Here is a 27,006-nt window from a genome sequence, read left to right on the forward strand (position 1 = left end):
CATAGTGAGGACATCACTAAAATGGCTACAACATAAATAATAACCCCAATAAAGTAAGTAGATATATTATAAGCTGTATTAAGTAGAAATACATTACATTAATCAAATGGGTGAAAAAGAAAGGCCTAGAGCTCTTCAAGACTGATATGATTACTCCAATGTGTTCCAATTAATTCCAGATTAGTGCATGATTAAAATTGCAGGACAAATTGTCCCATAGATATATAGCAGGACTTCAAGTGACCTCCCCAGCCCTCTCTTTACGCTAGTGAAGTTCAAGATACAGCATTTAGTTGTCAGTGGGCATGAGGGGATTAACACAAAGGGATGCATGCTAGATCAGGTGAGTGGCCTACAAGTACCGCAGCAGACAAAAGAGAGCATGGATAGCAAAAGATAAGAAGAGGAGATAGCACACATAGCACACATAGGTGGGGTGGGTAATATACACTGACAGGAAGGACCAGGTTTTGACCCATACCTGCATATTGAGCACCGTTACACAGCAATTGCTCTGAAACTTCATTTTTAACAGATGCAAAGAGCTGAACTAATGTAAAGATATGCAGAAGAGATGGCTAAAAAGTGACAACAATGTGTGACCTGGGAAAAAAACTGTCAAAGCCTACACTTGGAGCCAGTCACTAGGGAGACAAATAGTATATTAAAGCAGCAATACAAGAGGGACTTACGATAGTAAACTCTGTACAGTTTAATCTATAAGGAAAGGAAATGTAGCAATGTAGAATAGGTAGGTTAGGGAGGTGGTGCTTGACTTAAAAAATAAACCTAAAGTAAACCAAAGATGTACAGCTTAAAAATGTTAAGTCACATGTCCCTAATACCTTTATTATGTTATGGAACAGTCTGAATACCTCGATCATCATCAGGCTGGGTTCCGCCCTTCTCACTTGACAGAGGCAGTATTATTGTCCGTCTTGGACAAGCTTTGGGACGAAGCAGATAAAGGGCTATCCCAGGCTTTGGTGCTGTTGGATCTCTCCGCAGCATTCAACATGATTGACATCTTATCTCTCCCACAGTCTTTTACCGTTTTCATTGATTCTACCCCTGTTACAACCTCCTATCACCTCCCTGCTGTACACGTCACCTCTGCTCCCTCGACAGCCTCTAACTGTTGCTTCCTCTATTCCTCAGCTTCTGACCTGCTCTTGGTGGTCCTGCCCTCTTACATCTACCTCTCAACATTCCCTCCTGCGCCACTTATATTCTCCTGGTGGTTCTGCTTCTCTTATATCTCCATCTTCTATCCATACTGCACTTTTCTTATTTCATCTTTTGCTCCAGCCGCAACTTTTTCACTGGTTCTGCCCCCATTACATCAATCTCTCCCTTTTAGCCTAACCACTTCCCACTGGTTCTGCCCCTCTTATATCCGCATCTCCCCTTCATGATCTACTCTTCATGTTTCATCTTTCTCCCCACCTCCACCCTCCTTTTGCTGGTTCTGTCCCTCTAACATCCACATCTCCCTTCCAAGCGCTGCTCTTCACCACTCTTCTCCCGGCAGCTCCTTACCTTGTTTCAGCTGTTCTCTTCTTTTACATCTACCTCTCTCCTCCCCCCACTCTCTGAAAACCTTATACATTTTGTAACGGATTTTGCCCCTCTTAACATTTCTCTTTTTGCATTTTTTTAGAGGTAGGTGAGCCATTGAAAGCTCGAGCCAGAGGCCTGGCTCAGTTCAAGGTCCTCTTGGAACTTCAAGCCCAAAACAAGCCAGCCTTTCACAGGTGGCAATATGGCGTATTGGCTACAGCTGCCCACTATGCATCATGGGGAGCCAACCGTGAAACCCTGCCTTGGCTCAGCATCCTGTGAATCCAGGAAAATCTTCTGGCATCAGAAAAAACAAGCATTGAATTTATTCTGTGCCTGTTTAAAAGTGCACTTATGTCTATGGGCAAGGTTTGCTCTATGTAAAACTGCCAAAAAGCCAAACATACAATGTGGACCCTGTCTATCACCCACACACTAGTCTCATCCTCCAAGAATTAAGGACGAAGCATTAAGCTTTAATGTCATAAAGAGATACCCATCTAGCGGCCGCATTGCACAGTGAGACACTGGAAAATCTAGGATCTGTCCTGGCTTGCCTGTGTGACCTCATTGTATGATCCTAGGCAAATGATTTCTTTCACCTAGACTCCTTTCTATTCTTACCACACATCAAAACAATTTCAAATATGTGCGTTCAGGTGGTGCGCTGTATATACATCTACTATATTTGATGCAGACTATGGGGCCGATTTACAAGCCCCTTGCGCCACTTTTGCGTCAGTTTTCCCATATTAAAAGTGACGCAAAAGTGGTGCAAGGGGCTTGTAACTCCGCCCCTATAATTTTGCTCTATGTATAAAAAGAATCTGGAACACATACAGGGTACACATAAGCCCTGAGATGCTTCTGTTCACTAATACCATTATCATCAGGGCAGGGGCAGGATTGTTTCCCAGTTCATGTTTAAAACCTATTACTTTTAATAAATGCTTCTCAACGCAATTATATATTTCTAATGTACTACGGTGAAATGCTTTCATGTGTCAAAGCAAAAGGCTTTTTTTGAATTTTGATGACACCATATCATATTCTAAAATGATTTTTGTTGCATGATTTATACGTCAAATATTTTCAAGGCTTGACTTATGCACAGGCTCTTAGAGCCACAGTTGACCCTTGGCTAGGCTCTGGCTTGGCTTTCCCTGTTAATTTGTTGGCTTGCCCAGTTCTGCATGCAATACGTTTCACCTCATCCCACTTCATGGGGAAATATTTACTAACATGTATCGTAACTCTAAGGAGCAACCAAAAATGCTGCGCTGCATTACGTGAGAGGGGGTGAATGGGACAGCGCCATATCTACAGAGATATGGTGTTGTGCTGCTCACTCCGCATTGCCGGCACACAATTACTTTTTTACTTTAGGGCAAAAGGGTCTGCATCAAATCTAGCATAGGTTTTGTACTGAAGGGGTACTCTTCTAGTACCAAATACTATGCTTTGACTAGCTTTTAAAGTGTTCCTACTTTGTATGTGTGCCGTGTAGTGCAGCACAGATGCAAAGTCGGAAAAGATTGGAGAAATAACAACATTTTTCCTCGATAATGGCAATGTCAAAAGGAATTTTTTAATGCAAAGCCCAGCCTATTTTTTTAGTAGATGAGGTTTTACAGTTATACATCAAAAATCTTAGGTGGTTGCACGGGAACACCCATGTACCACCCATGGAACGCCATTTTGACACAAAGTGATGTAAAGCAGCATTAGGGGCTGCTTTACTGTACTTTCAGGCAACTTTCTAGTGCAAAACAAGTTTTGCTCTGGAAATTAAGGGGTTTATTTACAAGCCCTTTGCGTCGCAGGTGCGCCACATTTAACATGGGGAAAAGTGATGTACCGGCAGTGCAAGGGTCTTGTTAGTGAGCCCCTCAATTTCTAATGAACATCTTACACTGATTTGGATCACTTCTGTGATGCAAACTGGGCAGAAAGTGTTATTAATTATACCCCCAAACTCTCATCTTCACTTGCTGATTCTGCCCAGTACATACACTGCTCCTTTTCCCGTGCCTGTTTCCTCCACCCTCTTGCTCCTTGTTGACTGACCCATTACGTTAAGCCATCGCCTCTCCGCGGTACATTTCTTATATCATCTCTCCGTCAGCTCTTACCTTTTCCTTTGTCTTACCCTCTTTATATTCACTGCCACACCAATCATTCTCGGTGCTTCACCCTTTTCCTTAACCCTAGATGAGCAATGTCCACTCTGATGTGTCCTGATTCTTTCATTTATAGTGCACCATGCAGCAAGGGCACTGGAACTAAGGGAGCTGGAGGTGCACGGCACACCCTGTAATCTTGGAGCGGAACAAGCAGAACATGGACCACAACACGACTTTTGGAGTGCAAGGTTGTAGTATTGTAGTAGATACATTTAAGCAGGGCCGGCTTTAGCGCTGGTGGCTCCCAGTGCTACAATCACTTTTGGTGCTCCTACACCCCATGGCCGCTTCCTCGTATTCTCTCACTGCCGCCGGGCAAAAGTGCCCTCATCTCTCCAATCATAAGTTATTGCTAAACACAGCACCCCCCCCTTTGAGGTCAGCACCCCCTCCACGGGTCAGCGCCCAGTGCGGTCGCACTAGCCGCACGGCCCTAAAGCCAGCCCTACATTTAGGAACATAACCAGAACAGTCAGCTGCGAGGTATCTTTAAACAGTGAAGAATGCCTAATTGAACGACCTACTGTATTAATGTGACCATGTAGATCGTGAAATAAACATAAGTGTTTTATCTTTAATCTAATGGTACTCTGGTTAGGGTCATAGAAGGGGGTGAAAGGAGGTGGTCATTAAATGTATATTGGCGTTCTTGCTTTCTGAAATGTACAGAGATGGTGATCCAGATCTTCAATCAAAACTCAAACAAATATTTAATAGGATCAAAATGAGGCAGTAGGCGCACATCAGGCAAGAACTATTCTAATTTCTTTTGTCTAAGATGATCTCATTTTCACTGGAAATATGCACCATTGTAAATCAAAAATCAACTTCCATGTGCAGATGGCCTGATGGTCAAGTGCACACTCCCATTGACATTGGCACTTCTCATATGTAATAGGACTCAGTGAGAAGTACACGTTTGCTGGAATACCCTGATCCCATGGGTGGGGAGCGGGCAGTCTAGGATGGGGCACCCTGGAAATTGTATTCATAGGCACAAACCTGAGAGCTATTGGGGAGTTAAAAACATTTTCTCTTCCCAATCCCATTCTCGAAAGGGTCTGAGATTTGCTCCTTCCAGGAGCAGCCTGGGAACGAGAAGACACCACCCTTAAAATTTGGTGGGGACCTTATCAAAAGCCAAGCTCTGAAATACTCTTCGCATTATTGTTATTATACAGACTGCAGCCATGCTCCCTCGTAGACAACAGCCGTCCGCTGCTGAGATCCTTTTACAGGTTACAGCTAAGCAGGCTGTCCTGATGTGATTTATGAAGCAGGTACTCAGATAAAGCTGACATTTCATCGGATAACAACGAAAATGAATATATTCATTCTTTCTGAAAAATATGCTGAATGTAAAATTATGTAGCACAATATTCATTGAGCAGGATCTCAACCCGACATTGAGAGGGTCATTGCTCCTTGGCAAAGTATTCTGAGGGGCAATATTCCCTTGCACTGCTTCACTGTGGGGAATTGTGTACAGTACCTTTTTACTTCTACAATAATGTATAATGACTATTAGATTTGCTCCTTCTCAGTTTTTCACTTGCACACATTTTCCGTTATTGCTCAATCTCTTGTCCTGAATCCAACTTTCTATTCAATGACACAAAGGGGACGATTCACAAAGGGCCTCCGAACTCGCGGCGGAGGCCACGCAGTCATGACGGGAACTCCGTACTGTAGTTACCCATTGCGAAGGCCCGGCACTCATGGCGGAGGCCATGCCAGGCGGTCATGGGGCAACCTCCGTACTGTTGTTACCCAAAGTGAAGGCCCGGCACTCGTGGCAGAGGCCATGCAAGGCAGTATTTTTTTATTTAAGGAGTTTTATATGGCACTGATTGGACCCGGGGGTATCGGATCGCTTTACAACAGTATTTCGCAGGAGTTATATAGTAGAGCCGTCTTATGCATAAAGGTTTGGAAGTCCAAGAGTGCAGTGCATTCTTGAGGTAGTACCGTAGTACCCGAGTCCTGAGGTAACCTCATTGTATACATTATTGAGGTAGTACGTGAGTCCTGAGGTAACCTCATTTTAAGCACAATTGTCTTGGAGTGAGCTGAGGTGGATCTCTGTGATACAAAGTCAAAGAGCAACGGAGTCAGGGTTAGCGTAAAGGTGCCGGCTATCCATTCAGGAGACAGCGGTTGAGGAAGAGGGCTTTTAGGTGTTATTTTAATTTTGTGATGGACGAGATAGTTCTGATATCTGCTGGGATGGAGTTCCAGATTTTCGGCGCGTTTCTGTGTTTTCATGGGAGACATCGTTTACCACGCATCCTTTTCAACGTGGTACTATTACATTGTGGTTTTCACTACGCAAATCGTCACACCGACTTGCACGGGAGGGCGCTGTTGACTAAGTAATAGTGTAAATTACTGTTTCCAACACCTTCCCTACTGTATGTAGACTGGAGTTGGAATAGTAATTCACACTATTCCTAAGTCCAGCGCCCCCCCCCAGCGCAAGTCGATGTAACGACTTGCTTTGTGAAAACCACAATTTAACAGACCGTGTTGAAATGACCCTCGTTGTATCGTCATACAACCGTTTTCATAGGGATGAGAAGAAGGGTGTTGGAGCTCCTGAGGTTTCTTGCCTGACTGGCCCTCTCGAGTTTGGCGGCCAGTTAATCCGGTTTTCCTGTGTGTAGGGCTTTGTGCGTGAGGCAAGCACTTCTGAAATTAGCACACTGTTCAACTGGGAGCCATTTTAGTTCTCTTAGTGCTGGTGAAATGTGATCGTATTTCCTGATTCCAGTGGCCATTCTGGCTCCTGCATTGAGGGTTGTTTTGAGGGGAGCTAGGTGGGATTGTGTGGTGCCTGTTAAGGTTGCATTACCATAGTCGAGTCTGGATAGCACCAGTGATTAGGTGGCTTGTTTGAGGTCCTTGGTAGGGATGAATGGTTTAATTTTGTTGAGAAGCTTCAGGTTGAGGAAGGCACTCTTTGCAGAGTTTTTAATGTGATTGGTCATGTCAAGTTTTGGGTCTAGGGTGATTCTTAGTGATTTTACGGAGTTAGCCAGAGTGAGATTATCGTTGAGAGCATCCATAGCTTTAAGCCATTCTGCAATTTGAGGGTTCACTTCTTTATTGCAGATGAGGAGGATCTCCTTTTTGTCTTGATTGAGTTTTAGGTGATTTTGGGACAGCCAATGTTGGATTTATTTTAGAGTGTCCTTTAGTCTGAGGATGTCGTCTAGGGAGGAGGTTTCTAGATAAATCTGGGTGTCATCAGCATATAGGTGGAAGGGGATGTTAGCATTTTTAAGTATGGTAGTGAGGGGTTCCATGTATATGTTGAACAGTTGTGGTGAGAGCATGGAACCTTGGGGTACACCCCTGCTGGCAGGGTGAAGGTCGGAGGTAAAGTTTTTGATTTTTATCCTTTGCGAATGGTTATGTAAGAAGGAGGAGAACCAGCGTAGGACCACCTCATCGGCACCTACCGTTTCTTGTAGGGCCTTGATGAGTAGTTGGTGATCAACCGTGTCAAAGGCTGCTGATAGGTCGAGGAGAACGAGTAGGCAGCATTGATCGGTATTGAGGGATTTGTGGATATTGTCTGTGATGCTGAGGATCGCAGTCTCGGTGCTATAGCCTTTTCTGAATCCCGATTGGTGGGGATCAAGAAAGTTGATGTTGTCCATGTGCTGTGTCAGTTGAGAGAGGACTCATTTTTCGCGGGTTTTTGATAGGAAGGGGAGATTGGAGACGGGTCTGAAGTTATTCAGGTAAATGCAGTCAAGACCTGTTTTTTTTAGTAGCGGCGGTACTTGGCCGACTTTAAGGCATTCAAGTATGATGCCGGTTCTCAGGGAGCTGTTAATAATTCTGCACCAGAACGGGGCTATGGAGAGTTTGAGTTTTTTGGTCAATTGGGTGGGTATAGGGTTAAGGACGTGAGAGGCGGGTTTGGAGATGGAAATTAGCTTGAGGATCTCGGCTTGCGGGATGGGGTTGAGGGACTTCCATGTTTTCGTGGGGTGCAAGCACATGCTTTCTATTGTAACTGGGGGCAGGCTTTTGCAGGCAGGGTTGGTGCTGATGTCTAGTGAGAGGTCAATCTTGGTGATTTTTTCTTCGAAGATGGCGACGTTTTCGCACAATTCCATGGAGGCCTGCATAGAGGGTTTGGGGGCTTGGAAGTTTGTTGCTTGATGATTTTGAACAGTTCATTGGGCCCGTTTTTTGCGTTGTCCAGGGCGGAGTAGAAAAAGTTGGATTTTTCGCTGCAAATGTGTTTTTTGTATTTTCTTCGAGCTGCTTTGAGTTGTTCGAGTAGGCTTATGGAAAGGTTGCCTCTCCATAGTCTTTCTGTGGCTCTAAGTTGTTTCCTTTTGTTGTTGATGTCCGTGTTGAACCAGGATCTGGATGGGATGTTCCTGGTTTTTTTGTTTCAGGGGGCTACTTGGTCTAGAATGGATGTCAAGGTTGTGTTGTAATGGGCAGTGAGTTCTGTCATGGATAGATCATCCGCGGAGGTAGTGAGGAGGGAGTTGACCTTTTCCTCCAGGACAGTCATGTTGATCTGAGTGAGGTTTCTGGTCCATTTGGGATGTTCTTGGGCGGGAGTTGGAAAGTGATTGGTTGAGTGAGGTGGAAGAGTATTTAGTGGTGGTCTGACCAATCCACGGGGAGGGTGTGGTTTATCGTAACTGTGACGAGTTTGGCGATAATGGCATCTAGAAATTGCTCCTTTTTTGTGAGTTTCCTCTGTGCAGTGTTGGGTAAGGTTGTTGTTGTGTCGCAGCTCATTCAGGTTCTGGATTAGCAGGTTGTTTTCTTCATTCCAGTGTAGGTTGAGGTCGCCCAGAATTAAGTTATTCACATCTCATAGTGAACAGTGGGCCATCTGGTCAGACAGGTGTTCAGTGAAAGTGGTGGAGTTGCCTGGGGGTGGTAGATAAGGTGGCAGATTAGTGTTTTGTTGTTGCTAGTGCTTATGTTGACAGTTAGGCATTCAAAGGTGTTGAAGTTGAAGGAGTTTGTTTCCATCGCAGAAATATTGTCTCTATGGATGATTGCTATGCCTCCTCCTCTTTGGACTTTTCTATCTTTGTTGGTGATTATAAAGCCTGGAGGGACAAGAGTGTCCAGGAGTGGTAAGGAGGAATCATTAAGCCAGGTTTCGGTGATGAATACTATGTCTTATGTCGTGAGTAAGGATGGATTCTGCTAGTTCTGTGGCATGCTTGGTGGCTGATCTGCAGTTTATGAGCATGCAGTTGGTGGGGGTCGTCTCTGTTTTGGGTTTCTTCGTTCCGGGGACCGCGGGGATGATAGTGCGGGTGGTTCGGAGGGACTTGGGGCTAGATGTAGGTAATTGTAAATTACCGATTTGAAAATACTGAATTTTACCGATTCGGCATTTTCGAATCGGTAATTGCTATGTAGATAAAAAATCGGTAAAAATTACCAAATCGTTAAGATTCGGTAATTACCGAATCTGTATTTACCGAATCAGTAAATACCGATTCGGTAAAATAGGCAAAGAGTCAAGGGTGGCAGGGTGGCACTTTGACACCCTGTTGCACCCCTGATTAGTGCTTGTGTGCACATGTGGCACACATACATGCCCTAAGGGCATGTATGTCTGCCACATGGCACAGTTGAAAATGCATTGATTTGCATTTTCTAAGGTATTCCTTCTTACATGTCATTTACCGATTCGGTAAATACCGAATCGGTAAATGATGATTCGGTAAATAACGAATCGGTAAATACAGATTCGGTATTTACCGAATCTGTAAATTGGCCCCCTACATAACAAAAGCCTATTACCGGTCGGTAACGGACGATTTCGGCCGTTACGACCGGTAATGGCCTTCCTACATCTGGCCCTTGGTCTCTTCCTAGTACGGTTATCACCTGGATTTTGGATTGGAGGGTGACAGTAATAGGATTGTCGTACGAGGAGGCGAGGTCCGCGGCTTCACTCTCAGACATAGCGTCTCTAGTTCTTTTGGGTCTCTGTGTCAGATTGGAGAGGGGGTTAGAGATCCATCTCTGGTGGGGAGCCTTGGACGGCCTTTATTGTGTATCGGTGGTGAAGGAGTGGGTACGCTGAGGATGATGGGGCGCGGCGAGGTTGGCTAGGATTTTGCTGAAGCCCTGGATTATAGTTGCTATCTGGGTTTCCAATAGGGAGAGTCCCTGTTCAGTCTCTAATTCGTCGAGGTACCGGGACTGGTCCTGTGAGGGTGTGTTATGCCTATGGGGGAGAGTCTCAGGGTGTTGGGTAGCCTTGTTGTGGTTGTGTTGTCTGTGTAGGGTCTGGGGGGGAGAGAGTCTCAGGGTGTTGGGTAGCCTTGTTGTGGTTGTGTTGCCCGTGTGGGTTCTAGGCGGGGCTGTGAGTGCAGGGTGGCAGGGGTCGTGTTGGGGTGTTGGTACTTTATTGCATGTGGGTTTGGGGAGGTGGTTGGGAGTCAGAGCTTGAGTGTTCAAGTTGTTCGAAATGAATTGGGGTAGGTGGAGGGTGGGTGGCGGGTGGGGGTGAGAGCCGGAGAGGGAAAGTAGGGGTCATGTTCTCCCTGGGGGTGGCAAGGGTGATGTTGCATGGTACGGGTGCGTGTGGTTGCTAGGGAGTACCGGAAAGGTGGGTGAGGTCTGATGGTGGGTCCGGTTCTTTAGGGGGAGGAGTAGGGGCTGGAAGGGGAGGAGTGCATGAGTGGGGGCAATCCGGATAGATGGGAAGAGGGCGTCAAGGGACTCTAGATTGTCGTTTTTGGCTTGTATCAGGACTGTGCCGTTGGAGTAGATGGTCACAGTGGTATTTCCAGTACGCCTTGAGCAGTTTGGAAGTGATAGTGTCAGTTTGCAACTATGTGAAATGTTAGTAGTTTTGGAAATGTTGACCTGCGATCTGAGGGAAGAGTTCCATATTTTGTGTCTTTCAGTGTGGAAAATAAGATCCATTTTTACCTGTCCTTTGGAGGAGCAGTGGTAGATGTCTGCCAATAGTGATTTGGGATGCTGTCTGATCAGTTTATGCTTAAAGTTCTTTTTAGCTTTGGGAGAGAGGTTAGGCAGGAAACTGATCGAGAAGGAGTTTGGGCCGTTCGGTATTAAGTGGTTCGCAGAGGAGGGGATGGTGTGGGCTGACGTGGCGGAAAGCATTGCGTGTGGGTGGGACAGGGGCAGGCTCCGTAAGGGAAGGTGGAAAAGTGTTTCCAGAGCTGTCCTCGGAGGGTAGTATGAGAGTGATGAAGAGATTCGCGTTGTTATTCTTGGGCCAGTTAATGAGAGCAGAATCGGAGTGCGGTGGATTGAGGCGCTGTGATGTATTCCTATAGGTTTTGTATCGATCCCCCTATTCCTGACCCTATTCTGGTTAACAAATTAACTAGCAGCCATCCCATGATGAAGAAACCGTTATCTGATTACGCCAGACCACGGCACAGGAGCGCGTTATCTGATTAGGTCATAACGCTTGCCATCTAATTAGGCAAGCAATATTCCTCCAGCCCCTGATAAGGCATACGGAGTTCTCAAAAAAAATCAAACCTATGACAACCTGGGAAAATCCCTGCGGCCATTGTTTTGATTTCTCAAAGAACTTCAGTAAAAGAATGTGCTAACGACCAGCTCGTATGACATCCTTATTGATGTATCTATGTCCATCCTTACGTCAATCTCGGCACCTTACAGGTATAAATATTACCGATATTGCCTTAAGCAAACACACGCAGTGGTGACGAGATCGGAGCAGCGAGACTTGCCGAAGCTCAGCAGAGAGCGAAGCCCACTAACGCTGCCCCGCCTTCCTGACGCGCTGAGAACGAGACGCTGCCTTTCTCCTGCCGAGAAATCCAGCTCCGGCGCTTCCGAGCAGCCCTTGCAGGCAGCCTGCAATATCGAGACCAAAGATGAGAGATACCATCCCTCAATCATCCTAGATTCAAGGTACGGAACTGAATAACCCCTTGCAGAGAATTCTTGAGTCAGTCACTTGGCAAAACAAACTTAACTTAAACTGCTACTTTCTATCCCCGCCCACGTATTAGGCTTAGGTCAGGTACACTGGGGTAGGCGTAGTTAGAAACACCAGTTGAGTACGATTAGTCAAATGTTTATATGTATGTATCTATTTTATCCATTTTAAATAACGTATGGCTTAGAAACCATATCAATGTTTTTACAGTATTATTTTATAATTCTGCTTTTATTGTATGCACTTTACTTAACCATAAGTATTGCGATAATATCGATCCATTTCTCTTGTACGAGAAAAGAGACTGATCAATAAATAACATCTTTTATTGAACACGCCCGTCTCTTCCTTTTCTCTACAATCTGGTGAAACTAAGAATGCACGTACTGACTGAGTAAAATAAGTTGTCTTTTGTTTTCACACGACTCTAGAGATACACTCTTGATTAGGGGAGAGCAAAGTTGTCATGTTCTATGGTTGTCAGAAACTAAATCCCTTCTTGTCTATCCAGGGAGGTTCAACTCCTCCTTGCCTATTCGAGAAAGTTTCTAGTGAACTCTGAGCTAGCTGGCAAACCCAAAACTTTAAGTCTAATATCGACAGTAGAAGCCCTAGTTAACGTCTGGTCTAGGTCTATACTATTGGAGGTATTATTCCAATGCGCAGAGCCTATTGGGATAATAGGAACTACACTACATGGCGCCCAACGTGTTTGGATAGGCGATAAAACTAACGCAAGACTTTAGAGTAACTCAGTCGTGCTCTTTCACTCAGACCCCTTTTTCCCATAATACTCCAAAGACGTCTGGAGTGGGTGATAGGTAAAATGCGCCAAACCTCGCAGGAGGGAACTCCTATGTATGGTTCTTGGTTCAATCAACGTTGAAGGATACACTGTTCCAAAATATTGTGCATCTAATCTTTGTTTCCACAAGAAACCTGATCTGCAAACAAACAGAATAACCTTCCTGACAGTAAAATGCCAGAAAGTGATGATGAAAGAGAGAGAGCTAGAGTAGCAGCTGAACTAATAGAAGCTGATAATACTATGCAAGAAGCGGACCCGGATATAAAACTCATCCCGGTCAACATAAGAAGATCTATAACGTTAAAACTTATAGAAAATGGACTGACACCAAGAGGTGGTACAGTCATATTCGTAATTGAGGCACACGAATATCGGCAGACAGAGGTATTCTATTCATGGATAAACTTTCCAGCAGCAAATGCTGTAACGAAGGAGTTCCACTATTATAAAATAGAGGAACCTCCTAATGAGTACACTCCTTTCGAGGAAGTAGAAGTACCACTTAAATTCAAAGAGCACCTGCTCTTGTTTAATGGCGCCCTAAAACACAACAAACACATCACCAGGCTCGGTCCACTAGGTAGACCAGGAGCAACGTGGCCGGTCCTAGCCGGATACACACCACATCCAGACATCGAAAGAATGTCTGCAGCAGATGTTTTAGTACAACTAAAACAATTAATTAAAATATATAGACAACTAGTCCAATATGTAATGCGGACTTCAACAATCCAACCAGCAATTAAAAATCCACAGCTGACCCCTCATCAGGGGAACACAAATAAAATTACACCACAGAACATACAGTCCTGCCTAGGTAAAGTACCAGCTAAACGGGAACAAATACCATTCTGGTTAGCACAAAAATCACCCAAATAGAGGCGGTGTTTCCAGACACCACCCCTGTGGATAAACACAGGATTCTGACTATCTGTCTTCCAATGGGAATCGCACCACACGTGGAGGACTGTGACACTTGGGGTACAGTCTTTGCTTCCATTTACACAAAAACACATGGTGTACCATCCATGTCGGTAATACCAGATGTGCTAAAACAAATTCAAGACGAATACGGTCCAGAACCCGCTTTAACTCTCGGTATGAAATTACTAAAAGACTTCAAGCAGGTCTCGGCAATATTACTAGCCAACATAAAAGGAGAAGCAGCGAATGTGGCGATCCGCCAGAGGTTAAAAGAGACAGATATAGCAGACCAACCAGCTGAAATTGCCAGAATTATAGAAAAATCCTATGAAGAACTAGGTAGAGATAGTTTGGGTGGAATACCAGTGAAGCCCCAACTAATTGAAAGTCCTGAAAAAATATTTATTAAAAATAATCTAAACAGTCAAAAGAAGAACTGGGATGGAAACAAACAATCCAATCCAAAAGAAAAGAGATTCCAGTCCAGAGGAAGGTCTCCTCGGCGGAGAGAAAGATCTCCGGACCAAGGACCCAAGTCTCCCCAAAGGGAGCCCTCTGTGAAAAAATACAACCTTAGAAATAGGGATAACATAAAGAAACCGGATAGATATCAAGATTTTGATACACGTCCCTCTCAATCTTTTCAGACTTCCTCGCAGAAATCGGAAAGAAGAGGACGATCGGAACCCAGGGAAGGGCATGTCAAGTCCAAAGACAAGGAACCTGCTCATCCAAATAAAAAATTACAGTTTCCAAAAAAGAAGGTAGCCAGTATTAAAGTATTCAACAATGCCGAGAATACTGAGGACACAGCTGAAAAACGGAGAGTGGGCTCAGACAATGCTAGACAGCGCAGCAGAAGTGAGCATAGCACGCAAAGTCCTTATGAATCATCTGGAGACAGTGGACACGAATGAATACATTCAGGTGGAAACTGCAGACACCAGAGTTAGCAAACCTCGCAAAATATATGACATAACTTTACGTATAGAAGGGGATAAGACTAGGAAAATAAGGGGCCTTTTTTGGGATAATCTCTCCAAGGGCTATGACATCCTTCTAGCTGAAAAAGATTGGCCACCAGAGTTCGTCAGGGAGTGCCCACATGGCGAAGAAATAATTATGCCTGCCTTCTCAAATCATATTCCAATTCATAAAAAATATACACTTGCAAGAAAGTGGGCAGTAGCTCAAGCTCCTGCTTTATATAAAAATCATGTAGGATGGGATGAGGAGTCTCCTCCTCACAAAATCCAGTTAAAATCACAACCTACTGCACAAAGGCAGTATCCAATCAAGCAAGAAGCTAAAAAACAGGTAAAAGAAATTCTAGATCAACTAGAATACCAGGGGGTGATTGAAACTTGCACCTCACAAATGAACAACCCTTTGTTTCCTGTCTCCAAACCAGATAATTCATATCGTCTAGTTTTGGATTACAGACACCTTAACTCATGTTGCAAAACTTTTGCAGTACAAAACTCGCATAGTGCTGCACTAATGAATAACATAGTGCGCAAAAAATATAAAACAACATTAGACATCTCTAATGGATTCTTTTGTCAAAATATAGCACCAGAGAGCAGATACTTGTCAGCGTTCTCAATAAATGGCACTCAAAAAGAATTCTGTTGGTTACCCCAGGGGTACAAGAACAGCCCAGGATTATTCTCAGCGAGAGTAACAGAGTTACTACAAACATATGATGACGAAGCATTATCGTATGTCGACGACATATACCTAACAGACGATGACTTGGATACTCACTTGAAGAGAGTGAACACCATAATACTTGGGTTCGCGGCAGAGGGTTACAAATTCAACTTTTAAAAATCTAGAATTGCCCATCTAACAGTCCTGTTCTTAGGATATGAATTATCAAGTGAAGGCAAAAGCCTGGCTGACAATTTCCTAGAGAAATGTGCCGTACTCCAAGCACCTAGAACACTAAAAAACCTACAGTCAATTCTAGGCTTCCTAAATTTCGGAAGAACATACATTGCAAATTACGCAGAAAGGGTCAAACCCCTTTATGATCTAATAAAACCAGATTTTTAAAAAAACAATTGGACTCAAATACACACAGAAATTCTGAGATCCTTACAAACAGATATGTTAATTAAAACAAAACTAGAAACACGTGATAACACACGCAACCTTGTGATTCGAGTCATCCCAGGAAGATGCGGATTCACATACCTGACCTCTAATGAGGGAGAAAAGGTACCAATTGCATTCAAATCACACTTGTACACTAAAGCTGAAAAGAAATTCAGCTTTAAAGAAAACATTGTTCATGCAGTTCAAACCGCAATAGCTAGAGAAAAAGATAAAGCTGACGGTAGACACATCACAGTCAGAACAGCAGAATCAGCCTTTGAGGCATTAACAACCCCGTGTAATTTACCAACAACAGCATTGAATCCGGAATGGATACAATGGGTGAATTCCATTACAATGGACAAAGTAAAATACTACTTTGATCCAGAACTAGAGGAACTAAAATATCTAGAATATGAAAGAATATTCCCTCTGCCAATCGACATTCTGCCATTACGACAGTACGCTTGTGTAATCTATACAGACGGACATGCTCAACCATCCGTTTGGGGAGAGCAAGCATACAACCCCACATGTGAGATTACAAAAGAAGTGTGGCGCGGAGGTATACTAAGACCTCTATTAACAAAAACACACTCAGTAGAAACTAATTCAGAACAACAGACTGAAATAATAGCATTGAAAATGGCGCTAGATAATGCAGATCGCGAATTCCCGACACTCATAGTGTCCGATTCGTATTACTGCGTCAAATCATATAACAGCGATTTACAGAAATGGATTCAAAACGGTTACAAAGATGACACAGGTGCAACAATCAAGCATAAAATGCTTTGGGAACAAGTAGTTCTTTTACAAAAGGAACTACCAAAGACTCATGTGATACATACACTGAGTCATCAACGTGATGGCGTTCACGTTGCAGGGAATTCATTGGCTGATGAGGCCACGAAGGCAGCTGTGCAAACGGCTTCCGTAGCTGCCATCACTCGGTCAAAAACAAAAATAGACAGCGATATATTACAAGCTGTCAGCGCTACAGTAAAAGATGCGACAGAAACACTCCCGAAAGGCTTTCCAGTAAAGTACTCATACATAACTGATGCAAATAATGTTCCATTTGCTCGAATCCCTGGAGTGGGGGATAGAGTAATTCCAAACATGGAACATAGGTCAGGACTCATCGTAGCGGCACACAAAGGACTTGCTTCTGTACATGCTGGCGTCTCAGCCACAGTATCGTTATTAAAACAGAGATACTGGTGGCCACAAATGAGAAGACAAACCAGGAACTATGTTCTAGAATGTGACATATGTCAAAAAATGAAAGTATCAACAGTAAGACGACCAGCACAGACGCCCCTTCTAATCTCGGATAAACCATTAGCCTGTGTTTACCTGGACCACTGTGGTCCCTTACAAAGGGATGGTAACTATAAATATATCTTGGTGGCAGTGGATTCATGCACGAGATTCATATGGATGTGGCCCCAGCGATCGGCTGACGCCAGAACTGTTATAAAAGATTTGCGAGTCTTTATCGGCACATACGCAATTGGCGTGCTACATTCTGACCAGGGTCCTGCTTTTAGCTCCAGAGCTTATAAGGAGGCCATGACCAGCATGGGCATTGCATTGCAGTATTCTTGTCCATTTCATCCCGAGGGAAACGGAATTGTTGAAAGAAAAAACCGTGACATAAAGCAATCTATAACAGCAAAGGTATTAGGTTCGGGAGCTGGGTGGGTCAAACATCTAATAAGTGTCCAAAGTAGTCTAAACAACTCGCCAAGAAATTCTCTGAGGGGATTCAGTCCGTACGAATTACTGTTTGGGACTAGGATGCTAGTCTTAGATCTTGACAGTCAGACTTCAGTGGTGAAAGAAAAAAGCTTTGATATCAAAGATCGTTTGGCTATTTTACAGGACTTAAACGAAACAAGAAAAGACCTGAGCAACATAAAGTTGAAACAGCAGCCAACAACCACTGAAGAACCACCACCTGTCCCAGCAAGACCGGTCTGGATTCCAAAAATCGGGGATCTAGTCAGAGAAAAGATCGCGGTAAAGAAGGAATTTGGGCCTTCTTACAGAAAAGCAGTTCCTGTCTTGTCCATCAACGGGACGAGATCAGTTGTACTACCGCCACTTGCTGGTAAAAAGGAGAACCGAGTTGTATCCATCGACCTGGTAAAACCACAATCATGTGGCCGATAACAAACAGTAGGCCAAGTGGACTCCCAATAAGTAGTAGAACACCGAGGTTTGCTACAAGTACAGAGGTGCTAACTAAAAGGCTAATCACATTCGAAACGCCTACAGAACAACAACAAGGAATATGCAACAATGCAATGGAACTCACACCTCTGAAAACCCAAATAAAAACATTTAGTAGAGACACACCAACCTACAATGAAGTAACAAATGAATATGCTGAAGCTGCAAGAAACAGTAATCCTGAAGCAATTGGAACAATAGACAGAACGGCATCCGGCTACTTCATCAACTTTGATGATTCTTCTGAAGATCTAAGTGAATCAAAGACACAGCCATCAACAACAACTTTTAAAGACAAAGCTAAGGAACTTTTGAAACAGCTGAAAGAAACCTATCTGATTTCTCCATGGATTGAATTTTGGGTGTCCTTTGGTGTATTTATCCTGATACTTTGGCTCATCATGATACTATGTTTGGGACGCTTCATTGAGGGAAAATATGCAAAAATGGACACAGCAAGCCAGAAAATCAACTTGATCCTCAAGCCACACACGTCTTCACACGTCGAGAAAAGAGAACTTTCTTCAGTCAACTTCACAGCCAATCCTATACCGGGTGGGGTAGCATGGGACAATACTGACTATGAAATCTATGGTCCGGTTGAAATCCTCAAATATCCACACCAAATCAAGATCTCGTTGAGTGACTTTGTAAAACCAAACTCATTTGCTGATGATTGGGACTTTGAAAGTATTAATGACATGATGTCTGACCTAGTGATGTCTGCTAAATTTACCAAACATGATTATTTGCAGGGTTCATCTAATTATGACAGTATGTACTGCTACAACCACTATGGCAACCATTTTTTACATAAATCAGCACAACCTAGAAATGTTTTAAATTATAATCAATGGGAACATTGTGCAACCCCTCCAAAAGGAAGCTCAAGAACCCTTTATGACAAATATTCATACTTTTCAGGGTTCAACACAAGTAATGCTGAAACATTTTATTTCAAATTGTCAAATAGGACAGGAACAAAAACCATGCTTACAAACACGAAATTGATATATTCGGACTCATTTTTTGAACAAATGAATACATTTGGTTTTGATTATTGGGACAAAAATGTTGAAGTAAAAGGTGTTTGGGGTACAAAAGAATGGCAAGTACAAGGTATAGAATCATTGTTTAGAGCCTGCATGATCCCAGAACAAATTATATTCTTGAATGAAACTATTCAACAAACTACCTGTCTTGGATTAGCCAAAATCAAAGACTTAAATAAACCGTCTATTCCAAAACCAACAATGAACAGCAATAACTCTGCAGATGAAGAGATAGACGTAAACTTTGTATTAAACCAAAACAGAACAAATCCTGATTGGAAACAATGGTTGATCTGGCCCACAGATACTAATAACTGTCAAGACAGATTCCTGAACAAAACACAGGGGTTCACATTGACCAGGCCAGACCCTAGATATTCCCAAAGACAACACCCAGGGATAATCACCACCTACAGTGTGGGCAAACTCTGCCTTCAATGGCTACAAACTTCCACACTGACAGAGATTAAGCAACACCTAACCTTACTTACTGATGGTGCTGACTTGCGTGATTTCATTATGGGACCGCGCAAACAGCGTCAAAAACGCTTCATAGCAGCATCTATATATGCAGCTTACAACGAGGCCTGGAAGATAACTCAAATTGAGACAGCAGAAAGTATACGGGAAATTGACCGTATTAATTTGAAAAAATCGCTTTCTGTAGTGGACAATGGGTTAATGACTCTGTCCTCCAGAATCTTTTCATTGGACAGCATTGTGTCATCAGCAATCGACATAATATCGCAAGACTTACTGTTGTTACAACACGGTCAGTCTCAATTGCGTTCTATTGTACAGCTTGGCTGGACGTTACAAAATCTGCGTTCAGGCTATGTGCCTTGGCGTTTAATCAACACAACGTCACTATTCAATATCTTTAACCTTACTGATAAACAAATCAGTATGGCACAAAAGGGTGCTGATTATACAATCCTGAGCATTGAGAAACTCGAGAGATTACCATTGACAATGTCAGAACGACCTGTCATTGAATGGATAATACATGGGATAATTAATATTCCGATATCTACTTTCAGGTTTCAATACTGCCAAAAATATATACAGGCTGGCATGTACGAAAAATTGGGTAAAGGGTACATTAAGACAACATGGAACTTGCCCTATTCACATGCATGTGTCAGTAATAAAGGACAGAAAGTGTTTCTTAGTGGCAATAATTGTGCGAGGTCACTAAGCGGTACACTTCTGTGTAATGGAATTAGTTTGCATGGAGCCTGTGAAGGGAATTCAAATAACCTTTCATGTCACCAGCTAGGCACACCTGCAACAGAGATAGAACCATTCTTTAAAAGACTCTATAACGGGAGTTACATTCTAATTGTGGATCGCAGATGTTGTAGTCTACTGCCCGGGGTTCCTTATCTCGTTAGTACGACTGCGAAGGTCATGTGCTGTGGACGCTTATTGTTCCCCAGCTCCTTTCCAGACAGGGAGGCAAGGGCATGGCCTAACTTGAAAATTACTTCTATTCGAGTTGATACTTTAAGCAGAATGAAAACAGTGCTTCTTCAGACGCCGACCAGGCTCACGTCATCAAAAGAAACGTATGATCTCCTAGTCGCAAGGACGACTGCAGAGATTCACTCATTATTATCAACTAATTCCCCCATACATTTCGCAGAAATCCTGAATGAAATCTTAAATATTTCTGATACCAGTGGAGTCTCAAATGTATTTAAGACAGTATTTTCGATGGCATTAACACCATTCAAAGCCATACTGGGTATTTTTCCAGACTTCGTCCATTCGATTTTTGGAGGAGTTCCCCTCATTTTGGGACTAATTGCAGGAATCCTATTCTTAGTCCTTATATTTCGTTATGGCAAACCATGTCACAGACAAAACACCCGCGACAAGGGAAGAAACAATCCGAGCCATTGGATACCGGGACCGGATATCAAAAATCCTGGGACTAACCCGGCTTAGAGACCTGAACATGACTTGGTTTCTTTCATTTCGGCCGATATGGCAAAGATGTGTTTTACCTGTACTAAGGTGCATGCTGTGCGGAGAAGAATGTGTGTTGGACACCTGTCTGACGCTACAATCGGATGCGCCAATGGATGCAGAAACATTGTTGGGTCCGGTAAAGGCTCATGCATTGTGCTGCCCTCAACGGCTGCCAATCCTGATGACGGCATTCGTGGAAACTTCACCACTACGATTAAGGGGTAGTGAAGATCAAGATGAAAGCAGCATCGATCGATCAGGTACAACCTTCTGTCAGCGATACTACTCAAAACGTCAATGGAGACAATCATGCACATGAATGCATGGTTACATCCTTTTCCGAGTTAGTGGAACTCTCACAGGAAGCTGTTGACAGCTTTTTCAGCAGTCTCAATGATATGATGTTCTCACCAGAGCAGAAATAATGACTCTTGAACAAGCTAGCACACGGCGTTCCCGACACCTTGAATTTGGCCTTCAACTTTAATAATAAAGTAGCAAGATCAACTTTTCCTCCAGTCCACGGACAGCAATTTTTTTAGCAGCCCCAAAATATTTTTTTTTAATTTTACGGGACACCTTTCTTCTGCTTAAAGTAAGAACTATTCTTAGAGAACTAATTTCTATTTTTAGAAACTTCATAGACATTAGCTGCCCGCTGGTATGTTCATAAATATTTTTGAACTGTGATGAAGTGGTCTCGAACTTTTCTTCTGTATTAAGAGCCATTTCATGTGTAATTCTAATATTCAATTACTAATAATGTATACATATGCGTGATTATTTTAGCATTATTCTACTGCTTGAGTGCATATAGTACATATGACTATTTTTTTCCCGTATGTTACATAATTTCAAAATGCATTATTTGTATTTTGGGGTGGTAAGGTATACACGATACTCTACAATATGTTTTACTATGCCTAGATTCGTAAATATGGCCATAGTTAGCGTGGAGTGGGTGTGATGTATTCCTATAGGTTCTGTATCGATCCCCCTATTCCTGACCCTATTCTGGTTAACAAATTAACTAGCAGCCATCCCATGATGCAGAAACCGTTATCTGATTACGCCAGACCACGGCACAGGAGCGCATTATCTGATTAGGTCATAACGCTTGCCATCTAATTAGGCAAGCAATATTCCTCCAGCCCCTGATAAGGCATACGGAGTTCTCAAAACAAATCAAACCTATGACAACCTGGGAAAATCCCTGCGGCCATTGTTTTGATTTCTCAAAGAACTTCAGTAAAAGAATGTGCTAACGACCAGCTCGTATGACATCCTTATTGACGTATCTATGTCCATCCTTACGTCAATCTCGGCACCTTACAGGTATAAATATTACCGATATTGCCTTAAGCAAACACACGCGGTGGTGACGAGATCGGAGCAGCGAGACTTGCCGAAGCTCAGCAGAGAGCGAAGCCCACTGACGCTGCCCCGCCTTCCTGACGCGCTGAGAACGAGACGCTGCCTTTCTCCTGCTGAGAAATCCAGCTCCGGCGCTTCCGAGCAGCCCTTGCAGGCAGCCTGGAATATCGAGACCAAGGATGAGAGATACCATCCCTCAATCATCCTAGATTCAAGGTACAGAACTGAATAACCCCTTGCACAGAATTCTTGAGTCAGTCACTTGGCAAAACAAACTTAACTTAAACTGCTACTTTCTATCCCCGCCCACGTATTAGGCTTAGGTCAGGTACACTGGGGTAGGCGTAGTTAGAAACACCAGTTGAGTACGATTAGTCAAATGTTTATATGTATGTATCTATTTTATCCATTTTAAATAACGTATGGCTTAGAAACCATATCAATGTTTTACAGTATTATTTTATAATTCTGCTTTTATTGTATGCACTTTACTTAACCATAAGTATTGCGATAATATCGATCCATTTCTCTTGTACGAGAAAAGAGACTGATCAATAAATAACATCTTTTATTGAACACGCCCGTCTCTTCCTTTTCTCTACAATCTGGTGAAACTAAGAATGCACGTACTGACTGAGTAAAATAAGTTGTCTTTTGTTTTCACACGACTCTAGAGATACACTCTTGATTAGGGGAGAGCAAAGTTGTCATGTTCTATGGTTGTCAGAAACTAAATCCCTTCTTGTCTATCCAGGGAGGTTCAACTCCTCCTTGCCTATTCGAGAAAGTTTCTAGTGAACTCTGAGCTAGCTGGCAAACCCAAAACTTTAAGTCTAATATCGACAGTAGAAGACCTAGTTAACGTCTGGTCTAGGTCTATACTATTGGAGGTATTATTCCAATGCGCAGAGCCTATTGGGATAATAGGAACTACACTACAGCGCAGGTGGTGGAGATTGCGGGGTCACCACTGTGAGTGGAAAGTCCAAAAAGAATTGCTTATGTGGGGAGTTAGTTGGTGTAAGCTATGTGCCTTGGGCGGCCATCTTAGGGTCAAGCACATTGGGAGGGGGCTTGTAAGATGGCATTGTTATTCTTGGGCCAGTTAATGAGAGCAGATTCGGGGGTGCGGTGGATTGGGGCGCGGGTGGTGGAGATTACAGGGTCACCACTGTGAGTAGAAAGTCCCGAAAATTGCTTATGTGGGAAGTTAGTTGGTGTAGGCTATGTGCCTTGGGCGTCCATCTTAGGGTCAAGCACATTGGGAGGGGGCTGGTAAGATGCAGTCATGGGGTCACATCCGTACTGTAGTTACCCATTGCGAAGGCCCAGCACTCATGGTGGAGGGCATGCCAGGCAGTCATGGGGCAACCTCCGTACTGTAGTTACCCATTGCGAAGGCCCGGCACTCATGGCGGAGGTCATGTCAGGCGGTCATGGGGCGACCTCCGTACTGTAGTTACCCATTGTGGAGTTCCCGTCACACGTGCGGCCCCATACCATGGCTGCAGGGCCTCCGCCACAAGCGCGAGACCCTTTGTGAATCGGCCCGATGTCTCTGATGAACCTGGGAAAGTGTGATATAGTAGATTACCTCATTATGAGGTCACTATTTGGATATTATCCAATGGAAAGGTTGTAGTGAGTGACTCTATAGCTTATAAAAAAAACAAATTTATGATGAACGAATGTGGATGTGTGGTTTGGGTATCATCAGGAGCAAATTCTATTTCTCTCACACGTTTAATATGCTTGAGTACTAGCTAATAACAGTAGTATTTGTTGTGCGTTTATCAAGAGAGTAACATGAATGTATTCTGATTATTATCAGAAGCAGAGCTTTAAGTCAGCCTGGATTTCTATAGAACAGAGCTCGTAACACATATGGGTATCTGGAGCAAACTCTGAGTCAATCACTGCTGTGCATCATGGATTTCAATTCGATACACATTGTTTTATTGGGTGGCTGAAAGACCGTTCTTTTTCAAAGTCCCTGTCGTGCAGGGAGTTTTGAAAACAAAGTGACTGTGTTTGGTTCCTAATTCAGTACGTCTTTGAGTTGAATTTCTAATGGTTGGTTCAGTAGATTTTACAGGATTTAGAGGCCGTTTAGGTAGAGATTGTGAGCATTCCACACTACATATTATATATGTTTAAGTATTTGCTTTGCAGTTCACCACTGCACCTCATTATTTCCATAATGTGCAATGACCGTCAACAAAAGGGACTTGTGAGTCACCATTCATTGGCTGAAAGGCTTTGCCTATTTGTATACTTTCTTGTCCATTAACATCATCAGTGCTTAAACTTTGTGATGTTGAGTGAAGTGACTGGCTGTCCAGTACCATCACTCTGAAAATTGTTCCAGGGTCACTTTCTTGCAGGATACCTTGATCTTCATTCATGCAGGAGCAAGGCTCTCTTCACACCTACGGGCACTTCAAGTACCCATCTCATTGATGTTTTCAAGTAGATGCAGCAATTAGAATTGAAGTTATTTCAGTAAATGGCTGTGAGGCCCAGGGGAGGGGGCCCCAGTGTCGAGCAGAGCTGCTCCGTGCAGCCACCTGGCCCCCGTCACTAGCCTTTTAGAAATTGGTGCACTGCTGTGAGGCCCCATGGGTGTGGAGTATCATAATTTTGGCTCCATCCTTCAATCAATCAATCAGGGGTTTTAAAGCGTGCTACTCACCCGTGAGGGTCTTATCCTTCTACGTTCGGCTAGGCCACATATATATGGATTTACACTTGGCCTTATGTACCCGTGTGGCACAATTATACTAAAGAGATATGGTGCACTGAAGGTATAGAAGTGCACTTATTGTGTGTTTTGATATATTTGTGTGTGTGCATGTTAACGTTTTCCTTTTCAGAAACATCCAGATTGCTGATAATACTCTTCTATAGGTTTAGATTGTAAGGTGGTGCGATAAAATGCATTTAATGTATTGCATTCGCCAGGGGTTAGTGAGAATGATTTACATGTGTGTTTAATGCTTTCTAAATAAATAGTGGCCAGTTGTCATTCTTGCTCAATAAAATGTATTAAATATTGTGCCACATATCACAGTCCCACACAAAATGACTTGCTTCATTATTAAAGATTTAATTCATTGGATTATATGTAGGTTCTAGAACTAATGTGTTTTAAAGTGAAATGTTAAGTTAGCGTGATTGTAGGTCTTAAGCTTACAGTTGAGACAGTTAATACTAATGAGAAAGTTGTTTTTCTGAAGGTTTTTTTCCTTTCCATGTGCAGACCAAAGGCATTCATTAGTTAGTGAAAAGCACATTGAATCTCAGAGATAGAGAGGTGAGGAAGAGCCAGCAAGGTCAAAGGATTGTAATGAAGAACAAATGGACTGCTACCAGGTGATGTTATGTTATGTTAAATTTTATTTATTCAGCGCACGTACGCCCGTGGGCTTCATGGCGCTATCGAAAATATTTTGAGAGCACAGCATAACACTTAAGGTACATTTAACAAAGGTGTATTTCACATTTATTTAAGAATAAGCCTGTCTGAAAAGCCATGTTTTAAAGGCCTGTCTGAAGGTGAGAAGAGCGTCGCTCTGTCTTAAAGACAGTGCCAAGGAGTTCCATAAGGAGGCGGCAAGAAAATGGAAACTGCTGCCGCCCTGATGTTTTTTCTTAAATAAAGGGACCATTAGCAGTTCTTGGTGGGCCGAGCGAAGATTACGTGAAGGGGTATATTTGCATACCAAATTCCTTATGAATTTGGGTCCCTTGCCCTGTAAGGCTTTAAAAATAATGCAGCCGGCTTTAAATGCAGCTCTCTGGGCTACCGGCAGCCAGTGAAGATTTTCTAATCCTGGTCTGATGGATTTCCATTTAGGTTGCTTACAAATGAGCCTGGCTGCCTGGTTCTGGACATATTGTAGTCTCTTTAACTGACGTGCTGGAAGACCTAGGTACAGACTATTTGAAAAATCAAGCCGAGATAGAACTAAGGCGATAGTTACCTGAATCAGAGCAGAATGAGTTAAGAGATGGGCAATTTTCTTTATCTTTCTCAGTTGAAAGAAACTGGATGAAACTAACGTCCCTATATGATTTTTAAGCGATAGATCCTCACTGAGAGTCACCCCTAAGCTCTTAACTGTGTAGGATTCAGTGGGTGGAATTCCCATGTCAGATGGCCAGAAATGGGGACCCCCAACTAATTTCACTTTTCCCGGGCAAGACAAGTTCTGTCTTGCCCGGGTTAAGTTTGAGGTGGTTCATATTCATCCATCTCTGGATATGAGACATAGTTTCCTGAAATTCCACCACAGCATTAGGGGAGTCCAGTGAGAAAACAAGTTGCAAGTCATCTGCATAGTTAAAGATTGTAACTTTGTGATTTTTCAGAGAATGCAGTAAAGGGCGTAAATACAAATTAAAAAGTAACGGGGACAAAGATGATCCCTGAGGGACACCACAGGTAGAAACAGTTTTTGGGGCTGTAAATGTCCCCAATCTAACAGACTGCGTACGTTCGAAGATGAAGGACTTCAGCCAACTCAAAGCAGGGCCCCTGAGGCCGGCCTGCTCGACACGGTTGACAAGAATAGAATAGTCAACCGTGTCGAACGCAGCCGACAAATCAAGGAGCACCAATGCCTGATGAACGTCTCTATCTGCGTTAGATCTCAGGGTATTCTGGACCGCAAGTATCACTGTCTCGGTTGAATGGCATGGGCGAAAGCCTGCCTGATTCGGTTCCAGATATTCAGTTGATTCGATGAAATTTGAGAGACAGTTAGAGACATGGGCTTCCAGAATTTTTGATAGGTAGGGTAAAAGGGAAATCGGCCTGTAATTCGTAAGGTCATATGGGTCAATGCC

Source organism: Lissotriton helveticus, chromosome 10 (assembly GCF_964261635.1).
Source record: "Lissotriton helveticus chromosome 10, aLisHel1.1, whole genome shotgun sequence".
NCBI classification, from domain to species: Eukaryota; Metazoa; Chordata; class Amphibia; order Caudata; family Salamandridae; genus Lissotriton; species Lissotriton helveticus.